The sequence below is a fragment of the Myotis daubentonii genome, chromosome 7 (assembly GCF_963259705.1).
Source record: "Myotis daubentonii chromosome 7, mMyoDau2.1, whole genome shotgun sequence".
In the NCBI taxonomy this organism is placed as follows: domain Eukaryota; kingdom Metazoa; phylum Chordata; class Mammalia; order Chiroptera; family Vespertilionidae; genus Myotis; species Myotis daubentonii.
Window position 1 is genome coordinate 61,459,196 of NC_081846.1, and position 21,347 is coordinate 61,480,542.

Here is a 21,347-nt window from a genome sequence, read left to right on the forward strand (position 1 = left end):
TCAGGGTGGGGGTCCCGCTTGGGTGCCTGGCCAGTCTGGGTGAGGGGCTGATGGCTGTTTGCAGCTGGTCGCACCCCCTTCAGGGTGGGGGTCCCCACTGGGGTGCCTGGCCAGTCTGGGTGAGGGGCTGCGGGGCGTTTTCAGGCTGGTGGGTGACTGAAGCTCCCAACCTCTCCTTTTTTTCTTTTTTTCTTTTTTATTATTCTGGGATTTATTTACCTTCTATGGCTGTCACTGGAACTGAGAGCCAGCTTCAGCTCTGAGGCTTGGCTCCAGCTCTGAGACCTCAGCTGCTGAAAGCAGGTATCTGGGTTTGTTTGGCTTCTATAATTGAAACACTGTTGCAACTCCAGCTCTGAGACCCGGCTGGCTGAAAGCAGGTTTCTGGGGTTTGTTTAGCTTCTATAATTGCAACATTGTTTCTTAGAGTACAGCTCAAAGGCCCCCAGCGGCAGGCGGGGAGCCTTGGCTTCCTCCTTCACTGGAGCAAGCAAGCCTCCTGTTTGCTTCAGCTGCCTGGCTGCCAGCCGCCATCTTGGTTGGCAGTTAATTTGCATATCACCCTGACTAGCCAATGGGAAGCATGTCGGAGGTACGGTTAATTAACATGTTTGTCTATTATTAGATAGGATAATGTAATCATGGGAATGACATGCCATCATCTCTGCCATCTTCTACTGTTTAGACCAGTGGTTCTCAACCTGTGGGTCATGACCCCTTTGGAGGTCGAACGACCCTTTCACAGGGGTCACCTAATGTGTTCTCCATTGGAAAACACATATATAATTACATATTGTTTTTGTGATTAATCACTATGCTTTAATTATGTTCAATTTTTAACAATGAAATTGGGGGTCACCATAACATGAGGAACTGTATTAAAGGGTTGTGGCATTAGGAAGGTTGAGAACCACTGGTTTAGAGGTAAGTCACCAGTCTCACACACACTCAGGGGTGGGATTAGACAGGGTGTGAATACCTACAGAGGGAGATCACAGGAGATCAGGGGTGGGAAATGAGCAGGGAATTGTTCAGTTCCCTCTAGAGAATATACTGTTAACAGACACTTCAAAAGCATGGCCAAGAATATTCTGATGATTACCAAAAACATTATAGCTCCCTGTACATGTAAGATTATTTAGTTCAGACTGAGATTATGACACCAGTTTTATTTCAATCCCATCATATTTCCCCTGCCCTGAGTCTGCTATTCCTCTTTTACTAGGCAAGCCATTGAAGAAAATCCTTGGTCATGACAGTGATGAAAACCATCTTTGGTTCTTTACTGTTCTATCTCTTGGTTTCCAGAAGAGGACTGTATTTCTTTCACCATGTACTGACCCTGCATCTATTCACATCCTAAGGTCTCGTTCACCTGCTCCTTGTGAACTGTCCACTAGCATTTCCACATGAGTCACAGACAATGAGTGTCACAAGAACAGCTAATAAGTACAACCTATGCAACGCCACTTCTGTCCAAATAAGAGAGTATGCCAGGCTCCTGGTTTCCACAATTAGTGTATATTATGTGTTTACAAGCCAAGCGGCTCAAACAAAATGCATTGCCAGAGAACATACTGAATGAATATGTTTGCTTACAAAACAAAACAAAACAAAACAAAAAACCCAAAACTCTACGTTATGACCAATTTGCTTTTCCTAAGACTAAACTAATGTTGCAAAAGACTTTAAAATATAAGTTGGCAACAATAAAGCTGGCTGTCTTTAACAGTTTATGATATATATATATACACACACACACATATATTATGGGAAATGTTTTGACTTGAAGAGTAAAATTCATTTCAAAGGGAAATGCAAACATGCTACAGAGCCCAGACTGTGTTTTATGGCCGTAATAATCAGGTGCCTGTTGGATAGGAAGTGTACTGTTTCTCCCACACACCAATAATGAAAGTATCCTTATCTTTCAACAGAGTTTCATAATAAAATAATACTGCATTCACGCATAGCTGCCAGATGTCATTGGCAACACCAAGGACAGTATCATTCCTGACCCCAAAGGTTGCGTGTTCTTTTTCTCAGTGACATTGGAAGGTAGCATGACAATCCAAATGAAAATTGGGCTCATATGCAGGTCAAAAGATACTCAACCTGACTTATAAATAAGCACATGCTAATTCAAGTGGTGCTGTATAACTTTTCATCTACAATAGTGTCAAAGATCAAAGTGCTGTGCTGGCCATGGTGTGAAGAAGCAGGCGCTCTCGTAATTGGCTAATGCGACTAGAAATTGAGGGATCCTCCCTGGCAGGCAATTTGGTAATACCCATCAAAACATTAAAATACATGTAAACATTGACCTAGGAGTTCTACCTAGATTTATACTCACACGCCAGAGTCAAGATATTTTCTCAAGGATAATTTCCAAAAAATATTGCATACTTTAAGAAAATGAAAAAAGGCAAAACAGAAATGTGTATGCACGAGAGGCTCCCACTCATTTAATAAAAGGGGGCATATATATGTTTTTGTAGATGTTTTATTTTTTTTCCCCCTCTGGAAAGGTAAATGATGAACCCTTGAGTAGCAGCAAGTATCTCTAGCAAAGGGAGATGAGCTGTGGAGTAGAAATACATATTACTTTTTCATTGTATAGCTTCCAGTACTATATGAAAATTTTACCATTCATTTTTTTCAATGAAAAATAGAATAAAGAAATAGCTAAGAAAATGAAACTGACTTCATCTGAATGAATCTGATACACTGAAATTCTTATTCGAATTAGAATTATGGAGTTACAATTGGCTTCTCAGCCTGCACACATTTTAAATGTCCTTAAGAGCCAAAATGAATGACATGACAGTTGCCATTCAGAATGTTAATTTCTTTCTCTGGCATTCTCAGTGGTATTTATACTTTGGAGATTTCTTCCAGGCTAGCATGACCTCAGGAAATTCATCCAGTTAGGTTCAAGATCACCCTCTGAAGGTGAAAGTGGAGGTTCTGGTTGAGAGCATAGCCTGGGATGGACCTAAACCCTAGATCATATCACTGCAGAGAGTAAGGAAGGAGTCAAGAACCTTCTTAAAATGTGATAGGCAAAACAGCTTTGAGAACTTGCTTTACACCCAAAGTAGAAGGCAGTCTAAAAATTGGATTTTCAGAGTTTGAAGACCAAGAATGGTCCAAAAACCATTCCAAATTGTCAAACCCACCTCAGCTTGGTCCATTCACTTACTCTTAAATCAGATTTAGACTACCCCCTGGTGGTTAGGTTTAGAAGAGAAATTCCTTTCTGTCTAACTCACTGTGGCCCTTTATTCAGAAAACAAGATTTGATCTAATATGAAGACAGTCAAACTTCTCAGAAATGAAAAACATAATAAAATTTGCCATCAGGCAGGGAACAAAATCTCTAGTATGGAAGTATGAGTCGAGGCCAAGATGGAGAAGACCATAATTAGTGGGAATATTTATGTTTTAAATAAAATATTTTAAAATGTTTCCCGGCTTTGCAAATGCCTTTTCTTCTGGCCTCATTCCCCTTTTAAATGCCACACTTTAAAAATTCTATTTAATGCCATATGCCCCAGCCTCTCTGAGCTGCAACTGATTCATTGGCCCTAATTTGTACTCAGATGGGTTGATAACATGTCACCTCAGCATACTCTAAATCAGGGGTCCTCAAACTTTTTGAACAGGGGGCCAGTTCACTGTCCCTCAGACCGTTGGACGGCCGGACTATAGTTTAAAAAAAAACTATGAACAAATTCCTATGCACACTGCACATATCTTATTTTGAAGTAAAAAAACAAAATGGGAACAAATACAATATTTGTATTTGCATGTGGCCCGCGGGCCGTAGTTTGAGGACCCCTGCTCTAAATCACCAAAGACACATAAGCATTGACTTATCTTCTAAATTACCTAACATCCTTGGGAAAAATCTGAATCTCAGAATCAATCCACTTATATTTGTCTCACTAGATTTGGTGTCTTCTAAATTTTGTGTTAGTATAAGCTTTGTTGTCTGAGCATTGCTCCTGGAATACAGGGCATCTATATATATAAAAGCCTAAGAGACCGAATGACTAAACGACCAAAAGACTGGTCAACCGGTTGCTCTGATGCGCACTGACCACCAGGAGGTAGACACTCAACGCAGGAGCTGCCCCCTGGTGGTCAGTGCACTCCCACAGCCAATCTCCTGTAGTCCCTCCCCCCGGCTGGCCAACCTCCTGCGGTCTCTCCAGCTGGCCAACCTCCCTCGGTCCCTCCTCCCCACCGGCCAACCTCCCACAGTCCCTTCCCCCAGCCAGCTAACCTCTCTCAGTCCCTCCCCCGGGCCGGCCAGCCCCCTGATTGGCCCTGATTGCCCCCCAGGCCAAGGGACCCCACCTATGCACGAGTTTGTGCACTGGACCTCTAGTCGTTATATAAATATCAAAATATCTATGTATTTCTAAGTAGCATGTGTTAGTATAAAGATGAAGAAATAGATATATTTGAAGATTCTTCTAGGTGCTCAGCTATTTGTTCTACATTGTTTAGTTCTACTGAACCTGCAACAATCCCTAAAAGGATGACTTCTTAAAAGTTCCTTTCCTCATCTGAGGCTGGAATAACAAATACATTTTGATTTCACTGAAAACTGCTACAGAGTTAGGAGATGGCAAAATAGGGGATCTCTTACATTTCCAGGGTTTAAGATAAGCTCCTCAGGACTTCCTCTTCGCTCATGCTGGTGCTTCCCAGTCCTCATTTTAAAAGCAAACGATTAAAGTGTAGTTATGACTTTTTAAAAAACATACTTGTATTGATTTCAGAGAAGAAGGGAGAGGGAGAGAGAAACATCAATGACAAGAGAAAATCATTGATTGGCTGCCTCCTGCACACCCCCTACTAGGGACTGAGCCCGAAACCTGGAATCAAATCATGACTTCCTGGTTCAAGGTTTGATGCTCAACCACTGAGTCACATTGTAGTTATGATTTTTAAAAATAATAAACAAAAAGATAACACTAAAAAAGAAAAAATTTTTGAAAAGTAACTGCTAAAATTAGAAGTACACATGGTCAAACAATTGAAAAAATAACCCTTGAGAAGAAATGGCTCTCTGATGTATTTAAATGGCTAAAAGGGACTGGCATCTGCCTGCATTGTAAACATAAAATATTCTGATTAACAGAGTCTCTCTGGCAGCTCCTGGTTGGGAGTCTCTGGATCATCACCCTCTATCTCATGCCAAAGATTCATGCCTACAGCAAGAGGAGTGCATTCATCTCTTCAGAAGGCATGATCAATCACAAACCAATAATCAAATAGCAACAATCGATTCAGCGTTCTTCACTTCAGTCATCAGTTATGGAGACTACAAACCCTCTTGTTCTCCTCTCAAAATTCTTCCTATTTCCTGAGAAAATTCAACTGATAGATGGTTGCAAAGTAGCAGGGTCGCCATCTATATATGGGTAAGGCAAGAGTGGAAGCTGGAAGGTGTTACTATGGCTTACAAAACTCTACAAAGTCTGAACCCAGTTCCTCTTTGACTTAGTTTCTTCCCTCTCACTCTGCTCCAGCCAAGCTTATCTCCCTGATTATCTTCTCACATTCCAGGCACCCTCCTGTCTCAGGCATCTTCTCTGCTTGGAATGCTCTTTTTAGATGTCCTATAACTGGCCCTCTCCTCCTACAAATCTGGCTTAAATATCCCTTTAATGTCACCATCCTCTCACCCAGCACACCTGATCTCCGTACCTCCATCTATTTTTTACATACTACTTAGCAGATTCTTAAATATTATCTAATTTAACTATTAGGTTTAGGCATTCCTATCTATCTCCCCCCCACACACACACATACACACATGTTATAATGGAATCTCCACAATGGCAAGCATTTTTGTCTGTTTTCTTCATTGATGTAACCTCAGAAGAGTATCTGACACATGGTAAACACTCAGTAAGTGAAATCTTTTTAAATGAATAAATGAAAGAATGAATGAAGACATTAACATTGCTTGGCAGATTGGTTCTTTTAGCATCCAAGTAAGAGACACAGCCCTTGGCTCCGAGCTGCTAAGTGGTGCATAAGGAGTACTCAGCACGCAGAAGCAAACAGGGTCAAAGAGTTAATGTAGCAGAACTTGCTACATTGTCGGTAGTGATTGCTAGAATAAGTAAGGGCAGCAGTTGCTTATCTACTGCTGCCTGAAGGATTTTACTGCTTTTTAAATCTAGAATATCTCTAGTCTACGTACTAGGCTAGTCACTTTTTTTCTGGATTCAAGAGTTCTCAGTCATTCTGTGATCAACATCCCTCATTTTCCATGTTTTCAGGAAATGATGCCTTCTCTGAGAGTTTGGAGGACCCTAAGAGTGAATCTAAATAACCTAGCAACTTGAAACTTGGCCTCATTCATTCTCATCAGAACTATCAACCTCCAAGGACTCTATTCTGATATTAACAAAGGGATATACATCATTTAAATTTAGTTCATTGGGTTGGGAGAGAATCTTAACAACTCTCTCCCATGCCCTCAGAATTATTCTATGACATATCTGGAATGCCTACCTTGACAATGACTCCTCTTCTGCTATGGATACGTGTCTTCCTCTTTTATTTGCTCACAAGTTACAGAATACATTTGTATTGTCACCTTATCCCTACATCACTCACAATTCATGACCCACATTTAACTGGTAAGCAAAAACAATATTGCTTGAATGCTAAATCTTCTTGGCAACTAAACACAATAAGTTATCCTGTACGTAAAGATACAAAGTAGGAGGGAAGACTAATGCTTATTGAGCAAGTTCAGCATGTTGCACGCTTTACAAAGGCTACCTTATTTTAACTTTACACAGAGTTTTCACAAGAAACGGAGTATGCTTTACTCCATCAATTAGATGACAAGCTCCTGGAATAAGTGACCATGTTTATCTTCCTTATCACCATATCCCTAAATCTAACAAGATGGCTCATAACAGGTGTTCAATGAGTAGTTTTGGAAAAAATGAACTAATAAAATTATGTAATGGCAGTGTCTCTTCCTTACAAATCTGGCTCAAATCACAACTCTATATCCTGATTATTAGCTGTATTTTACTCACAACATTGACCCTCACAAAATGGTGGGTATGCTCTTTCATATCCTAAGACTGCTTCCTTTTTTTTGTTTTTTTTTAAATAGACTTAATTCACTTTATTTTTCTGGTATAAAATTATGTGGTGGCCACAGCTGGAATCTGGGTCCTCTGCAGGAAACACTGGGTCTTTACAAGATGGTCAGCGAGTTTCTGATGGGGAGACTTGGTGAACAGGTCTCTTTCCAGAGTTCGAGGGTGAGATTGCTTTAAGTCTTGGAGATGGCATTAAAGGTGGCCTTGGCAAAGTTGCCCAGAGTAGCAGTGCAGCCCTGGCAGAGGTACAGCAGTCTTCAATACCAGCCATCAGCAGCAGCGCTTGGCACAGGGGTTGAGACGATACCAGTGCCCCTGGGGTTGGGGCTTTGGCACATCAACCCAGAGCCACAGGGCCGGTCACCTTGCAAGGGACAGTGATTCCTTGCAAGGGATCATGACTTGCTGATCTTGTTTCCCCAGTAGCCTCCCTGCACAGGGACAACAGAGAGTCTGACCAGGAAAATGGCCCCTGATGGCAGTGGCTACTTCCTTGGAGCACTTAACACTGAGGCCAAACTGTCGGTAGAGTACCCAAAGGTGACAAGGGCCTTGAACAGGGTCCTCTTGGCCAGTGCGGGTCTGCTTTTGCAACAGCATAATCTTCAGAACGCCTTCCTTGAGGGATGCCCCCAGGAAAAAGTCACTGATCTCAGATTCCTTGGTGGGCGGAGAGAAGAAGTAGATCCCCTCCTGGGACTTGATCTTCATGTCCCTCATCAGGCGGCCCAGCTTGGTGATACGGATCCATTCCTTGTCCTCGGCCTTGCCTCTGTGAGTTCCACAGTCTCCAAGACTGGTTCTTAACTTTAAAAAATGTTTTAAAAAACTGTTTAAAAAAGAGTTATGGATTGCTATTAAAACATATGAAATTGTCCAGGAAATTATTACTAATGTAAAAAATCAGACATAAAAACTCAATGGGCATTTCCTTCTTTCATTTTTCTCCCTTGATATTTTCTTAACTATTTTTAAGAACTTTCTCATCCAGATGAATTTTAGAATCAAGGTTATATACTAGTAAAAAGTCCTATTAGGATTTTTATTATAATTAGAGGCCCGATGTATAAAATTCATGCAAGAGTAGGCCTTCCTTCCCCCAGCTGCCGACACCAGCTTCCCTCTGGCACCCGGGACCTGGGCTTCCCTTGGAGCCCCGACTTCATCCAGAAGGACAGAAGGTCGTCCAGAAGGACAGAAGGTCGTCCAGAGGACGTCCGTTCTAATTAGCATGTTAAACTTTTATTATTATAGATTATTACATTGAATTTGTAGATTCACTCAGAAATAATTGATATATTTACAATATTGAATCATCTACACCAGATACATGTTATACCTTGCCGCTTTTAAGTATTTTCTATATCTTCAGCAAAGGTTGATAGTCTTTGGAAAATATGTATCTCAGACATGTTTTGTTAATTACATTCCTAGGTATTTTAAAGTTTTTGGAGCTAGAGTGAATAGGCTCTTTCTGTAAATAAATAGAGATATAAGAAACCAAGCACATTTGAACTCTAATGTTCTTTCTTTAAATTTATCTTTATTGTTGAAAGTATTACAGATGTCCCCTTTTTCTAATGTTCTTGGCCTGATTATCAAAGTGACTCAGCAGGTCAAGTCACAGTCCAGGAGTAGTTTTTGTCTTTTTTATTGCGTTAGAAAATGATGATCTCCCCAAATATTCAAGGACTTCTTGATCAGAAACATGTGTACAATCTAATAATGTTTATATTTAACTTGAAATAAGCTCTTGTGAGACAGAACATGTTGTAAGACAGAAAAATGAGAAATAACCTGAGATAACTTCACAGAACATCCAATTATACAGAGCCCATTGCAAAGCACTAGCTCTTTCAGAGCCAATAAAAGAGGATGGAAAGTTAGCTTTAGTTCAGTAACAGCTGCCAAAAATTTTATGAAGCACACACAGAGATAGTGGCACTGAAATTTCAATGTTACTCACCTCCCCAAACCCTGTGCTAAACACCTGTGGGCTGGTGAATTTATCACTGCAAATGATAAACTGCAATTGTAATCTCAAAAGGATTACTAAAGAGACAAATAGATAACTTTTTGTTAAAATTAGGTTTGTGGATTGGAAACAGAATTGTGTTTATCATGAAAACTCCAATTTGCTGAGCTTTCGTAGAAACAGAATCATTTGCTAGACATTTTTCTCCATACGCTGTATGTCTCCATTTCTTTCTCATTTAGCTCTGTAAGTCACATCTTCCACCTATTTCCACTGAAAAGCCCAGTCCTTTCCAACTCTTGTGAGATAAAGCAGGCACTTCACAGAGCTCCCGGAATAGCTTCTCCTATTTAAGAAACACCAGATGGAACAGCTAATGCTGTGCGGTGCCTCATCTGTACTGTCAACGTGGCACAACTTTTACTTTCTATCAAAATCAGAAAAGTCTTTACCTCCATACAAAGAGAAGGGAGAGAAGCATGTTTAGATCCTCATCTCCTAACACTGCTGCATCATGCCCTGAGCCCCTAATCCAGGATCAGGTTCTAAAATAGTGATATAATCAGAATTGGTAGTTAATAAATAAATAAACACATTTTTGAGCATTGATTTGCACAATGGTGTTAGGCATATATTGAAATTTCAGTGCTAGTTATCTACTTAACTCTAAAGGAAGGGAAAAGTGACATACGTCTAATCTATTTAGAAGAATCAGAACTATGAGGTTTCTGATGGCAACAGTCATGTGTGTGTGTGGTGGGGGGGGAGGGGGAGACAAAAAATCAAACCCTTTAATTATCCTTCCAAAAGCATCAGATCCTCTTTCTCCTGAATGTATGGATCATATATCTTCATTCAACTTCTACTGGTGTAACAGGAAGATATAGTTAAAGTTTACCCTAGTCAAAGATGCATGTGCTGGGGGAGAATGTGTTTAAAATATATAAATGACTACATCAGAGAGAAACCTGGAATAGAAAGTATTCAAATCAAAGCTCTAGCTACATGTGCTCCTGATCTAGAAGTCATTAAACAACAGATAGGATTAATAGAAGAAAGTGTTGAAGAAGAAAAGTTTTTCTTAATTAAGATTTTCTAACAAAACCCTAATATTATCAGTTGAAGTGTTTTATCTGGTCATCTCTAAATCAGCTACCACTGCCACATCCCACTTATGACGTTGCCCTGGAAAGAAGTTGTTCCCCTGCCGCAGTAATTCACACAATCAGCATTTTATAATCAAGAGGACAGTCATTAAATTACAAAGAAGTTAAAGGTAATTTTCTATCAAGACAATTTTGGAGTGTTCCTTGTTACAGGGTTTGGAATACCTAAGAAAGGGCAAGGTGTCAGATATCAGGTTTAGTAATAGCTCGCCTCTACAAAAGAGAGGGGACCTCATGTTCCCACCTGTAAAATGCTGGTAAGTTAGACCCTCTCCACTCGGTATACAACAGCTGGCCAACCTCTTATATGTGCTCATTAATGGAACCAGTGTGTCATAAATTTCCTCTTCTATTAAATCTATCTCCTGAAATCAAAAGTGTTGAGTAATCAAATAGGCCAAGGAGTACATAGCACTTCGGATTTTCCTTGGAAGTTATTTGAAGGGAAAGAGGACTAGTTTAATTCACAGTGTGGCCTTCTTCATAGATATGCTGATTAGAGTGACTTTGACAAGAGACCATGAGCCGTATGAAGACAAAAGAGATGTCAAACCAGGGATTCTCCGTGAATTAGATGAGCAGGCCCCTGAACCACCAAGTTTGATTATAGCTCCAAAGGCATCATTTTCAGGCCAAAACTGCCATTTTAAATTGTGTCTTATTCTGTCTGACACTCCTAGAGATATTTTATTCAATTTTTTTATTATCTACTAACTCCTTGTGTATACGAATAAAACATGGGTATGCTGTATTAACAACTACAATTTAAAAGAGGTGAGGTAAAGTGCAAATGGTAAAATGCATTAGTCAGGACAGGATAGGCTATGCTGTTGGAACAAATGCGTACACCCTAAAATGTGAGGGGCTTAGCAGACAAAGGTTTCTTTGTTGCCCGCATCACAGAAAAATTTGTGTTGGCAGGATTTCCTTGGTAACTTCCATAAATTCTGACTTAGAGTTCTTCCATCTTGAGACACTGACATCTTCAAACCACAGACTTTGCAGTACCAATAGAAGGGGAAGAGAGAACCAGGATAAGGAACGTGAACTCTGAATTGCTTCAGCCTGGAAATCTCACAGGTGGCCTCTGCTCTCAGTGCACTGGCCAGAACTTGGTCTCACAGCAGGGGGGCTGGGAAACAGTCTTCCCGATGCTCAGAAAGAAACTAAACACAAATCCCGGCCTCTGCCACAAGAGCCATGGGCTCTGGAGTCAAACAGTTGAGGGACTGATTCCTATGGCACCTTGGGAAGTTGCCTAAGCTCTCCTCACCTTGGTTTCACATCTGTAATATGGGAATAGTAAACACCTTGCAGGGCTGTTGTGATGACTAAATCAATTGTCTGCCTACTTGCCTGATTTAATGCTTGAAAAATAAAGCCATTATTACTACTATTTAAATAGCTTAAAGTTTTTATAGCTGATTTCAAGTTCAGCACCATCACATCATAACACCACTCTGGCCTTTAAAATCATCCTGTGTGGATCTGAGCATGCGCATTTTCAAGCTTACTTCACCAGATCAGACACTTCCCACACCAACATCCACCTTTAATTTACCACAGCTCTGCCTTCTCTGTTTTCTAATGTATGTTTCAATGGCAAAATTCCTGAGGCTTTTAACTGAATTAACCTCTGGAGTTCTGATATGTGCTTTTCTATTCCCTTGGATGTCTTTCCGTTTCTCTTACTTTCCTCCTCCTCCTCCTCCTCCTCCTCCTCCTCCTCCTCCTCCTCCCCCTCCCCCTCCCCCTCCCCCTCCCCCTCCCCCTCCCCCTCCCCCTCCCCCTCCCACTCCCCCTCCCCCTCCCCCTCCTCCTCCTCCTCCTCCTCCTGTTTTCTTTTTAGCAATGGCTTGAAAATCTTAGAGATAGCATTCTGTTGATCAAATGCCTCTTTCTGAAGGTTTACAATGTTTTCAGAAACCAGGTTGAAAAAAATTCAGAATCCTGAATGTCCTAATAAGCAGTGGAACCTAAGTGACAGCATTTTTATTCTTTTCCTTTCTGACTTTGCTTTCCCTCACTAAAGAGCTCAATTTAATGCATGTAAATGAATATACCTTCCACATTAAGCACTGCTGAACCCAGATGTAAAAACGACATATCCTTCTTCCAACTCTTTATTTGAAACAACTAAATAAGGGTCTTTCAAAAATAAAAAAAAGGTCTAGAGTTGCTTTTTCTCATTATGCCTTTAATATTTGACTCACACTACAAAGATCTGTCAATACAATCATTCAGAGGCAAGAGAGGCAGCAGCTGCTGCCTAACTAGGAAACCGCTGTTATTCCTAGAGTGTGCACCATCCCGGATTAACTCAAGATGGATACTTTCTCTCCCCTGCTTTGTTACAAATCACTTCTGGTAATACCAGAGGTACTGCAAAGAAGCATTCAACACCCGCAAAGCAGTTATTTAAAATGAAATATGAAGCATTCTGATTGCGTCTGGATAATCTTTGCTGTGTTTCTTAATGAATTTTTTAAAAGGAAGTAGCATCTTTTCTTCTATTAGCGTTCCTGAAAATGTGCTGGTGCATATATGAACCTTGGCAAGATAAAACTGTTGAAATATTATCTTAGAAAATAGGAATCTATCCACAACAGACAGTTCTTATACATTGAGTTAGTACTGTTTTGTCATAACTCAGAGACAATTCTGACTCAAGCATGCTTCACTTCCACAATGCATCCTTGGTGTCCTCTGAGCTCCCACCTGCTGCCATTGCAATCCCACCCCCCTGCCCCCCAACCCCCAACTTGGAAGAAAAGTTCAAAATACTCTGCAAACCATCTGATGAATGCTTAATGTCCCAGGGCAGTCCAGCCATCGAAGATGACTCAAGGAGCTGGTTTTCACTGGACATTAAAATTATACCCATTTTTTTTTAAATAAATCCACTGTCTTTAGCTTCTCCAATTCCTGAAAACACCTTGCACTGTAAATTTTGCCTTATATAAGGTGACCCTGCAGGGTCTCTATAGACATTTTTAGGAGCTGCTCCTATTTATTTAACCAATTTTAAAACTTCAAGCAAAGAAGTAAAAAAAAAAAAAAAGAGGCTCTCATGACTCCTAAACTCCCATGTGAAGGGAGTGTGAGGTGACAAATCTCCAGAAATTATTGAATCTTCTCTTTCCTCTTGTCTGAACCAGAAGAAAGAAACAAGAAAACACAGGAATCCTTTAACTTTGCTACGTGTTCATTTCTAAGAAATCACTTTGAGAATGAGTTTGAGTTTTGAGCACACTTTACAATGCCAGCCATTGCTGGCTCCTCCAAGCGTGGAAAGTTCGGAGCCAATTCTGAACACCTTCTCCCTGGTCTTGTCAGTCAACTGTAAATAGCACTCTATCAGGATCAGATCCCGGAGGCCAAGAAAATAAGCACAGCAAGGGGCTATCCTCATCATGTACTAACTCTTTTTTGTGGTCCAGGAGGGCAATGGTCCGTTTAGCTCCATGCCTTGAACAACTCATTTCTCCTCTGCATCTTAGTTCCTGACCTATTCTTCAGAGTAGCTCAGGCATGAATGAATGGTTTTGTCTTTTATATTCAGCCACCTTTTTGGGGGGATAAGGTAAAAATTATAGGGAATAAAAGAAGGAACTATTAATTAATCTCATTGCAGGTATAAGATGGAGGCAATTACTGGACTAAAGTATACAAGGAAAATTCTGTGAGTTACAATGAATGGCAGTCTCTATGTATTAGCCAAGGATGGCCCAACACATGGAATATGAGTGAAGAGAAACCATGAAAACCAACATGTTCAAATGTACCTCCTCCATTAAGTTGTACCTGATACCTCAGTTGAAGTCTTGAGTCCTTGAGCCTATCTGAGCAGGATAAGGTAGTAATTAGCTTTATTGGCCTTATCAGAAGAGATAAGGCCCTTTCAGAACTCATGAACAGGTTCTAAAAGGCTTTATAAGGGACAAGAGAGGACCCCTGGTCCAGAGGAAATGTGTAAAGTCTGAATGGGTTAAAGGTAGAGATGCGGGGTTTGTTGGGGAGAGGAGACCAGATCCTAGTTACTGAAAAACTTGATATAAAGGAGGGACTGGATCACAAAGATATTTAACAAAATTCCATATACTACTGATGGAGGAGGGGAATAGGAGGACCTCCAGAGAGACAACTTTCATGTAGTGATCTAAGCTTCCGAAGCGCAAGATCTTCCAATTGGTCCAAAGATCTAAATGAGGCCTAAATGTATAGTTGGTTCAGCAGCCTCACCTGTGACAGAATGCCTGCAATGCAGGGAATTAAATAGGTAATTCTGATAGCTAAGGCAGTGGTTCTCAACCATGGCTGCACATTAGAGTCACCTGGGAATCTTTTTAAAATCCTGATTTCTGGGCCTCATCCTTCAGAAATTCTGTTTCTTTGTTACTAATATTGTGGCCCCAACCCATAACAAAGAAACAGAATTTCTGGAAGATGAGGCCCAGAAATCAGGATTTTAAAAAGATTCCCAGGTGACTCTAATGTGCAGCCAAGGTTGAGAACCACTGACCTAAGGCTTCCTCTGTTAGAGAAAACTAGAGCTTGACAGTAACTCCCTAAGGCATTTTACCCATTCCTTTCATTGAACACCCTCATCATCTTGTGATCCTATAAGGACTTCTGTGCTAGTGTTACCAGAGGATTTCATGGGTGAAATTCCTCCTTTGCTGGTGGGCGTGGGGTGCTTGCAATATCTTGAGAAAAGGAATTTTAGAAGACTCGCACAGGAGAATGAATGATTTTTATTTGCGATAAATTATATGCCTTGGTTTCCAAAGTCCCATTTCCCTCAATCCAGTCCTGGGAAATGTGCAGCTGGGGCTTTAGTAGAGCTAAAAGCAAAGCCAGTGTCTAGAGTTTCCGTTCCATGGTAGAGCTGGGTTCAATGTATTATCAGGATAGCTAATGACCATTAATCCACTGTGTGGAGTCCACAGGTCTTTGGGCCACATGTGGGAGTGCAGAGCATGCAAGCCCTGCAAGACAGGAGCGCCAGAGGGCCAAGAGCACCAAGAGAGAATTCCTTTTGTTCAGGAGCTTATGTATCTCAGATTTCGCACCATGCAGTGGCCATGCCTATTCTGGCCAATGACTTGTTCCCAGGTATGACTGACAGCTAAGTACCTTCTCATGTCGCCCAGACCTTACTGGACGTTCGTCTAAATTGCAGCTTCCCTTTGCTCCTCTCCAGTTATTAATTAACAACCAGGTTATTATAACAGAATCTCTAGATTTCTGAAAATCATACTGAGAAATCAAAACCCATCTTGGTTTTGCCTTATCCTTTCATAGCCAAGTGGTCCATTGCAAAGAATCCAAGCTAACATTTAAGGCCAGTGCTCTGAACATACCAGAATGGGGAACAGAACGTAAAATTCATTCTTTCACCAACCTGCTTTGGAACTTTCTATGTTAAAATGGTCTTTAAGTGTTTTCAGCCAGGAGTGTTTTCCAGTTCTCTCATGTATATGGGAAACTGTCCCATGTCCCAGAGCGTCAGTCAAATAAACAGATTCCTTCAACATGCTAGAGCAGTTCTTTTGTCCCTGAGATAACCTCATAAAACTGAGTTCTGGATGCACCATACTGGTTCTAAGGCTTAATAATAAGGACAAACGCTACCATTTATTGAGCACTTACTTGCTAAGTGATATTCTAAATGCTTTATATCTGTTTACTTATTTAATCCTCATTAAAGATCACTGGAGTATCACCATTCATACCTGCATTTCCCAGATAAAACTAAGGCATAGGATAGCTTCAGTAACTTGACCAAGGACACAGAAGTAGGAAGTGGTAGAGCTGTGATTTGAAAAACCAGATTGATTCCAGAGCTCAACCACCTTGCTGCTCTACCTCCTACTGTTTATACCTGCTGCTAAGTTTCCTTCAAATGACTTCAGAGGAGAACTCTTCTTAGGCCAACAAGTGAGAACTAGAGTTAATATTGAATGTCCTTGGCTACCATTTCCCAAACTGTATTCTTCAGAATTTTATGCTCAAGGACATCAACAAACATGCTGTGTAAAAGGGATTCGCTACTGAAATGTTTGGGGATAGTGAGCGCTATGTCCTCTTGTAGAGAGTTAATATTCAGTTGAGCATTTCAAAAGGGATAAGAAGTTTTACAGCAAAGAAATTTAACTTTGTTTAACCCAGCATGTGCCCAACGTACTTGACAGTAGGACTCTTTGTTTTATCCATGCATCAATTAACACTCTTGAGAACAACATTTGTAAAACATCAGCTTGAAGAAAGCTGCTCTAGAGTCATGACAACATATCCAAGTTGCTCAAACCATGGTGTGGGGGATATGTGGACCCCATACCCTGAATGAAAACTGAGAAAATAGCCCCTTCCCATGTGACTTTAGAGAAGCCTGAAGAGTAGAATGCACAATCTTATAACAGTGGTTCTCAACTGGGGATAATTGTGACCCTGAGGGACATTTGGCAATGTCTGGAGACTACCACAACTAGAGGTTGGTGCTGGCATCTAGTAAGCAGTGTCTAGAGATGTTGGCATGCATCAGATAATGCATAGAACAACTCCTCACAACAAAGAAATGTAGGGCTCAAAATGTCAATAGTGCCACTAGTGAGGAAGTCTGCCTTAAAGGTAATAGCCCCATCTATTCCTGACATACTCAGGGAGAGCACCTGTCTACTGGACTATAAATCCCACAAGCAAATAGCTATCTCACCAGTGCATGGCACTATTCCTGTTACATAATAAACATGCTAGCTAGCTTACCATCTAGGCAAAAGGATTCTTCTCTAGTCTCCATAGTGTATTTTCTACCATAATCTTAGTGTTTGGGGAACTTCCAGATAAAGGGAACCCCCGAGACAAACCTTTCTGATTCAGGACAGCCAGCTGGATTGGATCGTAGAGGGTTACAGAGGAGATGCTAGTTTCAGGCATCCTGGTCAGTAGTCACATTTCTGTAATGTGTCCCACAGTCATGAGGAATGTCTAGGAACCTGTGCCTACCACTGAGTGCAATGGCTGACTAAACGAGTCAACTAGAGTTTCTTTGTACTGGGAGACAGTGTTTTTCTCCCTAACTTTTGGAGCTCTTAGGACAACAGTTTCTCTGACTGGGAATAAGTAAGAGAAACTGACCCACTGAGGTTAGAAGGGACAATTAAAATGAAAGCTGGGTGTTAAGGAAGTTGGCAAATAAATAAGAAACTTGGTGAATAAATAAATGGAATAGGAATAAACTGAATTGTGTATTTATAACACCCAAGAATAATGTTCCATCGTCTGGGAAAAATCACCTAGAGGCCTAGGAGAGGCAGATTTTGATAGTTTGAGGTCATGCTAGACCACACATACTCTTCCAGTATTAGGCACACAGCACTGTTCTTGGTGTCCATAGATTCCCCACACTCAGTGTACATATGTCCATAATAGATTAGGTTTCAGCCTCTGAGCATATAACTTTTTACACATTCCAAGTTTGGAGAAACTGCACTGAGAGCCATCTGCCACCAAGCGTCTGGCTGGATTTATACCTAATCCATCTCTGCCAGGTGTCTGATATCCGCACACCCTGAGAACCCCAATGCCAAAATGATATGTGAATTAAGGACCTAGAGTTCCAAAATTATGTGATTAAGAAATATTTTAAGAATTCAGCTTAAGTTTTCTAAGGCTAAACTTTAAGTATTATTATTATTACACTAGAGGCTCGGTGCATGAAATTCCTGTGCAGGTATGGTCCCTAGGCCTGGCCTGTGATCAGGGCCATCTTCCCCAGCTTTCGGCAGACAGCTCTGACCTCCGCCGCCACCCACTCCTGGCTCCCTGTTTGCCATTGGGAGATCGGGACCTGCTGGCCAGGGGGAGGGACCAAGAGGTCAGCCTTTCCCGCCTGCTCACTGTCCCCGCCCCCAGCCCCAGGTCACTATCTGTGTGGGGGGCAACCAGTGGGGCAGGGGCCTTGGCCTGGCACTGCCCGCATCCCCCACCACCCACCCCTGGTTCTTCGTTCGCCATCGGGCAATTGGAGCCTGCTGGCTGCGGGGAGGGACCAAGAGGTGGTCAGTGCACCTCATAGTGACTGGCCAAGCGGTCGTTCTGTTCGTTCTGCCATTAGGGTCAATTTGCATATTACCCATTTATTATATAGGATAATCAGCGATCTTTGAAACAAAATCCAATTGGATATAATTTTTAAACTAGAGAATTTCTCAACATGGTTTGCTGACTTTGTCAATATAATTAAAATGTATCCATAAATATGTTTTATAATCAATACAATTTTTAATCACCTTTTTTTACAGCATGATAGTATTCATAAGCCTTCGGTTAAAAATAGTAGATAACTGGTAAATATTGCTTTGTTGTATTTTGTTCTGATAACCAAATACATGAACTACTGCATTCTATATATTGCCTTTCAAATAGCTCTCCAAGAAAAACAAAATCTGCAGTATGTACACTCAGCATCATAACAGACAACCAAACATCTTGTGCCAAAAATAGGATCCTACATTTTTTGAGAAATAAATCTACGTTTTCACTTTTTTATCTATAGTGTGCTAAAAGTAATAAATATTTACTATATAGTACATAAAGTAAATCCAAACTTTATCATCCTGTAAACTTACTAATAAAAATGGGAATAAGAGTTAATGCACATTGTTAACTGTTTCCCAGATAGCATGCTAAGCACACACTACATACATAACTTTTCCAATAATCATCAGATAATTTCTAGCATACTCACATTTAACAAGTAGAGAAATTGAGGCTTAAGGAGGTTAATAAATTTTCCCAGAGACACAAAGCCAGTAAACAACAACTTGGTATCACAATCTTAGATAAGTACCACATGCCAACCGATTACGCCACAGTAGCTCCTAGATCTGTCCAACTTCAGAGCCCACTGCCTTAATTACTGTTTTTCCTCAACCATGAACATATCTCTCATCTGGATCTTCTATGAGCAGTAGGCCTTGTGGTGAGGATTGTTACATATTCAAGAATTCCAGACAGCGAGCTAACATCTTAAATTGTTACATGCGAGAAAGTACTTCCCTGAAAACACAGAGCTGATTAGTGACAGAACCAAGACTAGATCCCCATTCTCCACTTCATCAGGACTATTTCCATTGTACCACATTCCCTCTCATGAAATTATTCCAAGGAAAACAAATACAAGTCTTTCATGCAGGTGATCCAAGGATTTTTTCCAATGACCCTTCTTTCCATGGAGCTTTCTAAAATTGGAGAAAGGAATTATTTATAGCCCTTATTTCAAGGTGCTTTTCAAACGTCTAATTATCCAGTGACCCATACAAGAGCTGGAGGTGCCGAAGGACAGTGGACTTGGCTGTATATTTTGTAATCATTCATGTGATGACCAAAACTCCAGTGCTTAGGCAGTGAATGCCCAAGGTGAGGATGCGAGAAAGTGAAGGCAAACATCTGTGCATGTCATTTAAAGATATGCTGAGGGCAGGGAAAAAAATCTAAGAAGTACTTTTAAGCCATTAGAGGTTGGTAAGAAAGTTTTTGATCTCTAAATGATCAGCCCACTTTGCAAGGGTTGTCTGGGACAGATTGTTCCATTCCACTTTTCAAAAGTGATTTTTGGAGTTTTCTAAACTACACAGTTTAGGAGAATACAATTCTTAGTTGTGCAGGAGACTTCAACTGGCAGCATTTGTAATGCAGTCTAGAAGTCTAAGAAATGTTCCCATCTACAGATTAGGCTATTTCCATATGGCGGACACTGCTACTTGCTTTGGGAGTTGAATGGAACTGAAACAACCATGGCTGCTTTTCAAGGCTTCAACTCAATGTAGGAAGCATTTTCATGCCCAGGTTTAACTTGATTTCATTTCTTGGAAACTGCAGCACCACAGTTATTATGGCCCAAAGAGAAAGATTACCTGCTCTGTGAGGAACCAGACAGATAAAAATATAATCATAAATCCTGGAATTCGGCTTCAGGTGTTAACAGGCATGAGCCAGAGTGTTCTTGCAAAAGAATGGACAAAAGGCAGCATAAAAAAATAAAAATTTTAAAAGCACAGAAATAATCAGAGTGCAAAATGTTTCCACCTTTTCTTTTTTCCATTTCAGCCATTTTACAAAAGAAAATACCATCAGAGAAATACCTTTGACCTGCCCTTTGTTTGAGGCAAAGTTAAGGGATGGAGCGATAACAGCCAGAATTTTGGGCTGGAAGCTTCCATCAGAAATAATTAGAAAATAAAGCCAGATCCCCAGGTTCCTTCCTTGCTGGTGTGGCTCTGGAATTAGCCACTTGGCTACTAAAGTTTCCCTTTATCATTGCTGGGGTTACTTCTATTCACACCCTCGAAATGCCTATTCACTACCTTGTATCTCTTCTCATGTTACTGACTGGCACCATGTTCTTTGGAAATTACACCCCTTTCTGAGATACTGCTCTACATGCTGCAAAATTGGGTAGCTGCAATGAGTCACCATGTTAACATCATAACCCAATTTATGCCTTTGATTTAAATCCAATGGCATGAGCTCAGCAAGACAAAACTTTGGGACTTGACTATGTCACACTGACTTCATTGATTTCTCATAGGTCTCCTTGTCAATATTCTCATTTCTACACATAAGACTACATAAGGCCAAGAAAGCTTACAATATCCCTAGTTATATTTCTTCTAGTCATTTCATTTCTCCTTTCATTTCTCCTTTCTTCTTCTCTGCCTTTCCCTCACTCCCTTTCTCTCTCATTCTTTCACTTGCCTCTAGAACCATCTTTTGGAGGTTTGGGGACATGTTCTTCCCAAGTGTTGGGATAGAAGACAATATGTATAACACCACAGTGTAGCAGACCAAATCATCAGCCTGTTTTCCTGAACTGAGCCTGACCATTCCAGAGTCAGCTTCCTGCCTCTTATGTTCAGGAAAGGCTCTTTCTCTTTACCTTCATCCATGCACCTATCATCCTCATTTCCACCAGTCCTACTGGTAACTCATGCAAATAAAACTCCCACTGACTTTCCAAAATATGCCCCACGGTGCCAGGATTCCAATGGGGTAACGTTA

General features: G+C 40.8%; 1 pseudogene; it reads right to left on the minus strand.

The window, feature by feature from the left end:
* Window positions 1-7,187: 7,187 nt before the first annotated feature.
* Window positions 7,188-12,065, minus strand: LOC132237985 (small ribosomal subunit protein uS5-like; annotated as a pseudogene).
* Window positions 12,066-21,347: the final 9,282 nt, after the last annotated feature.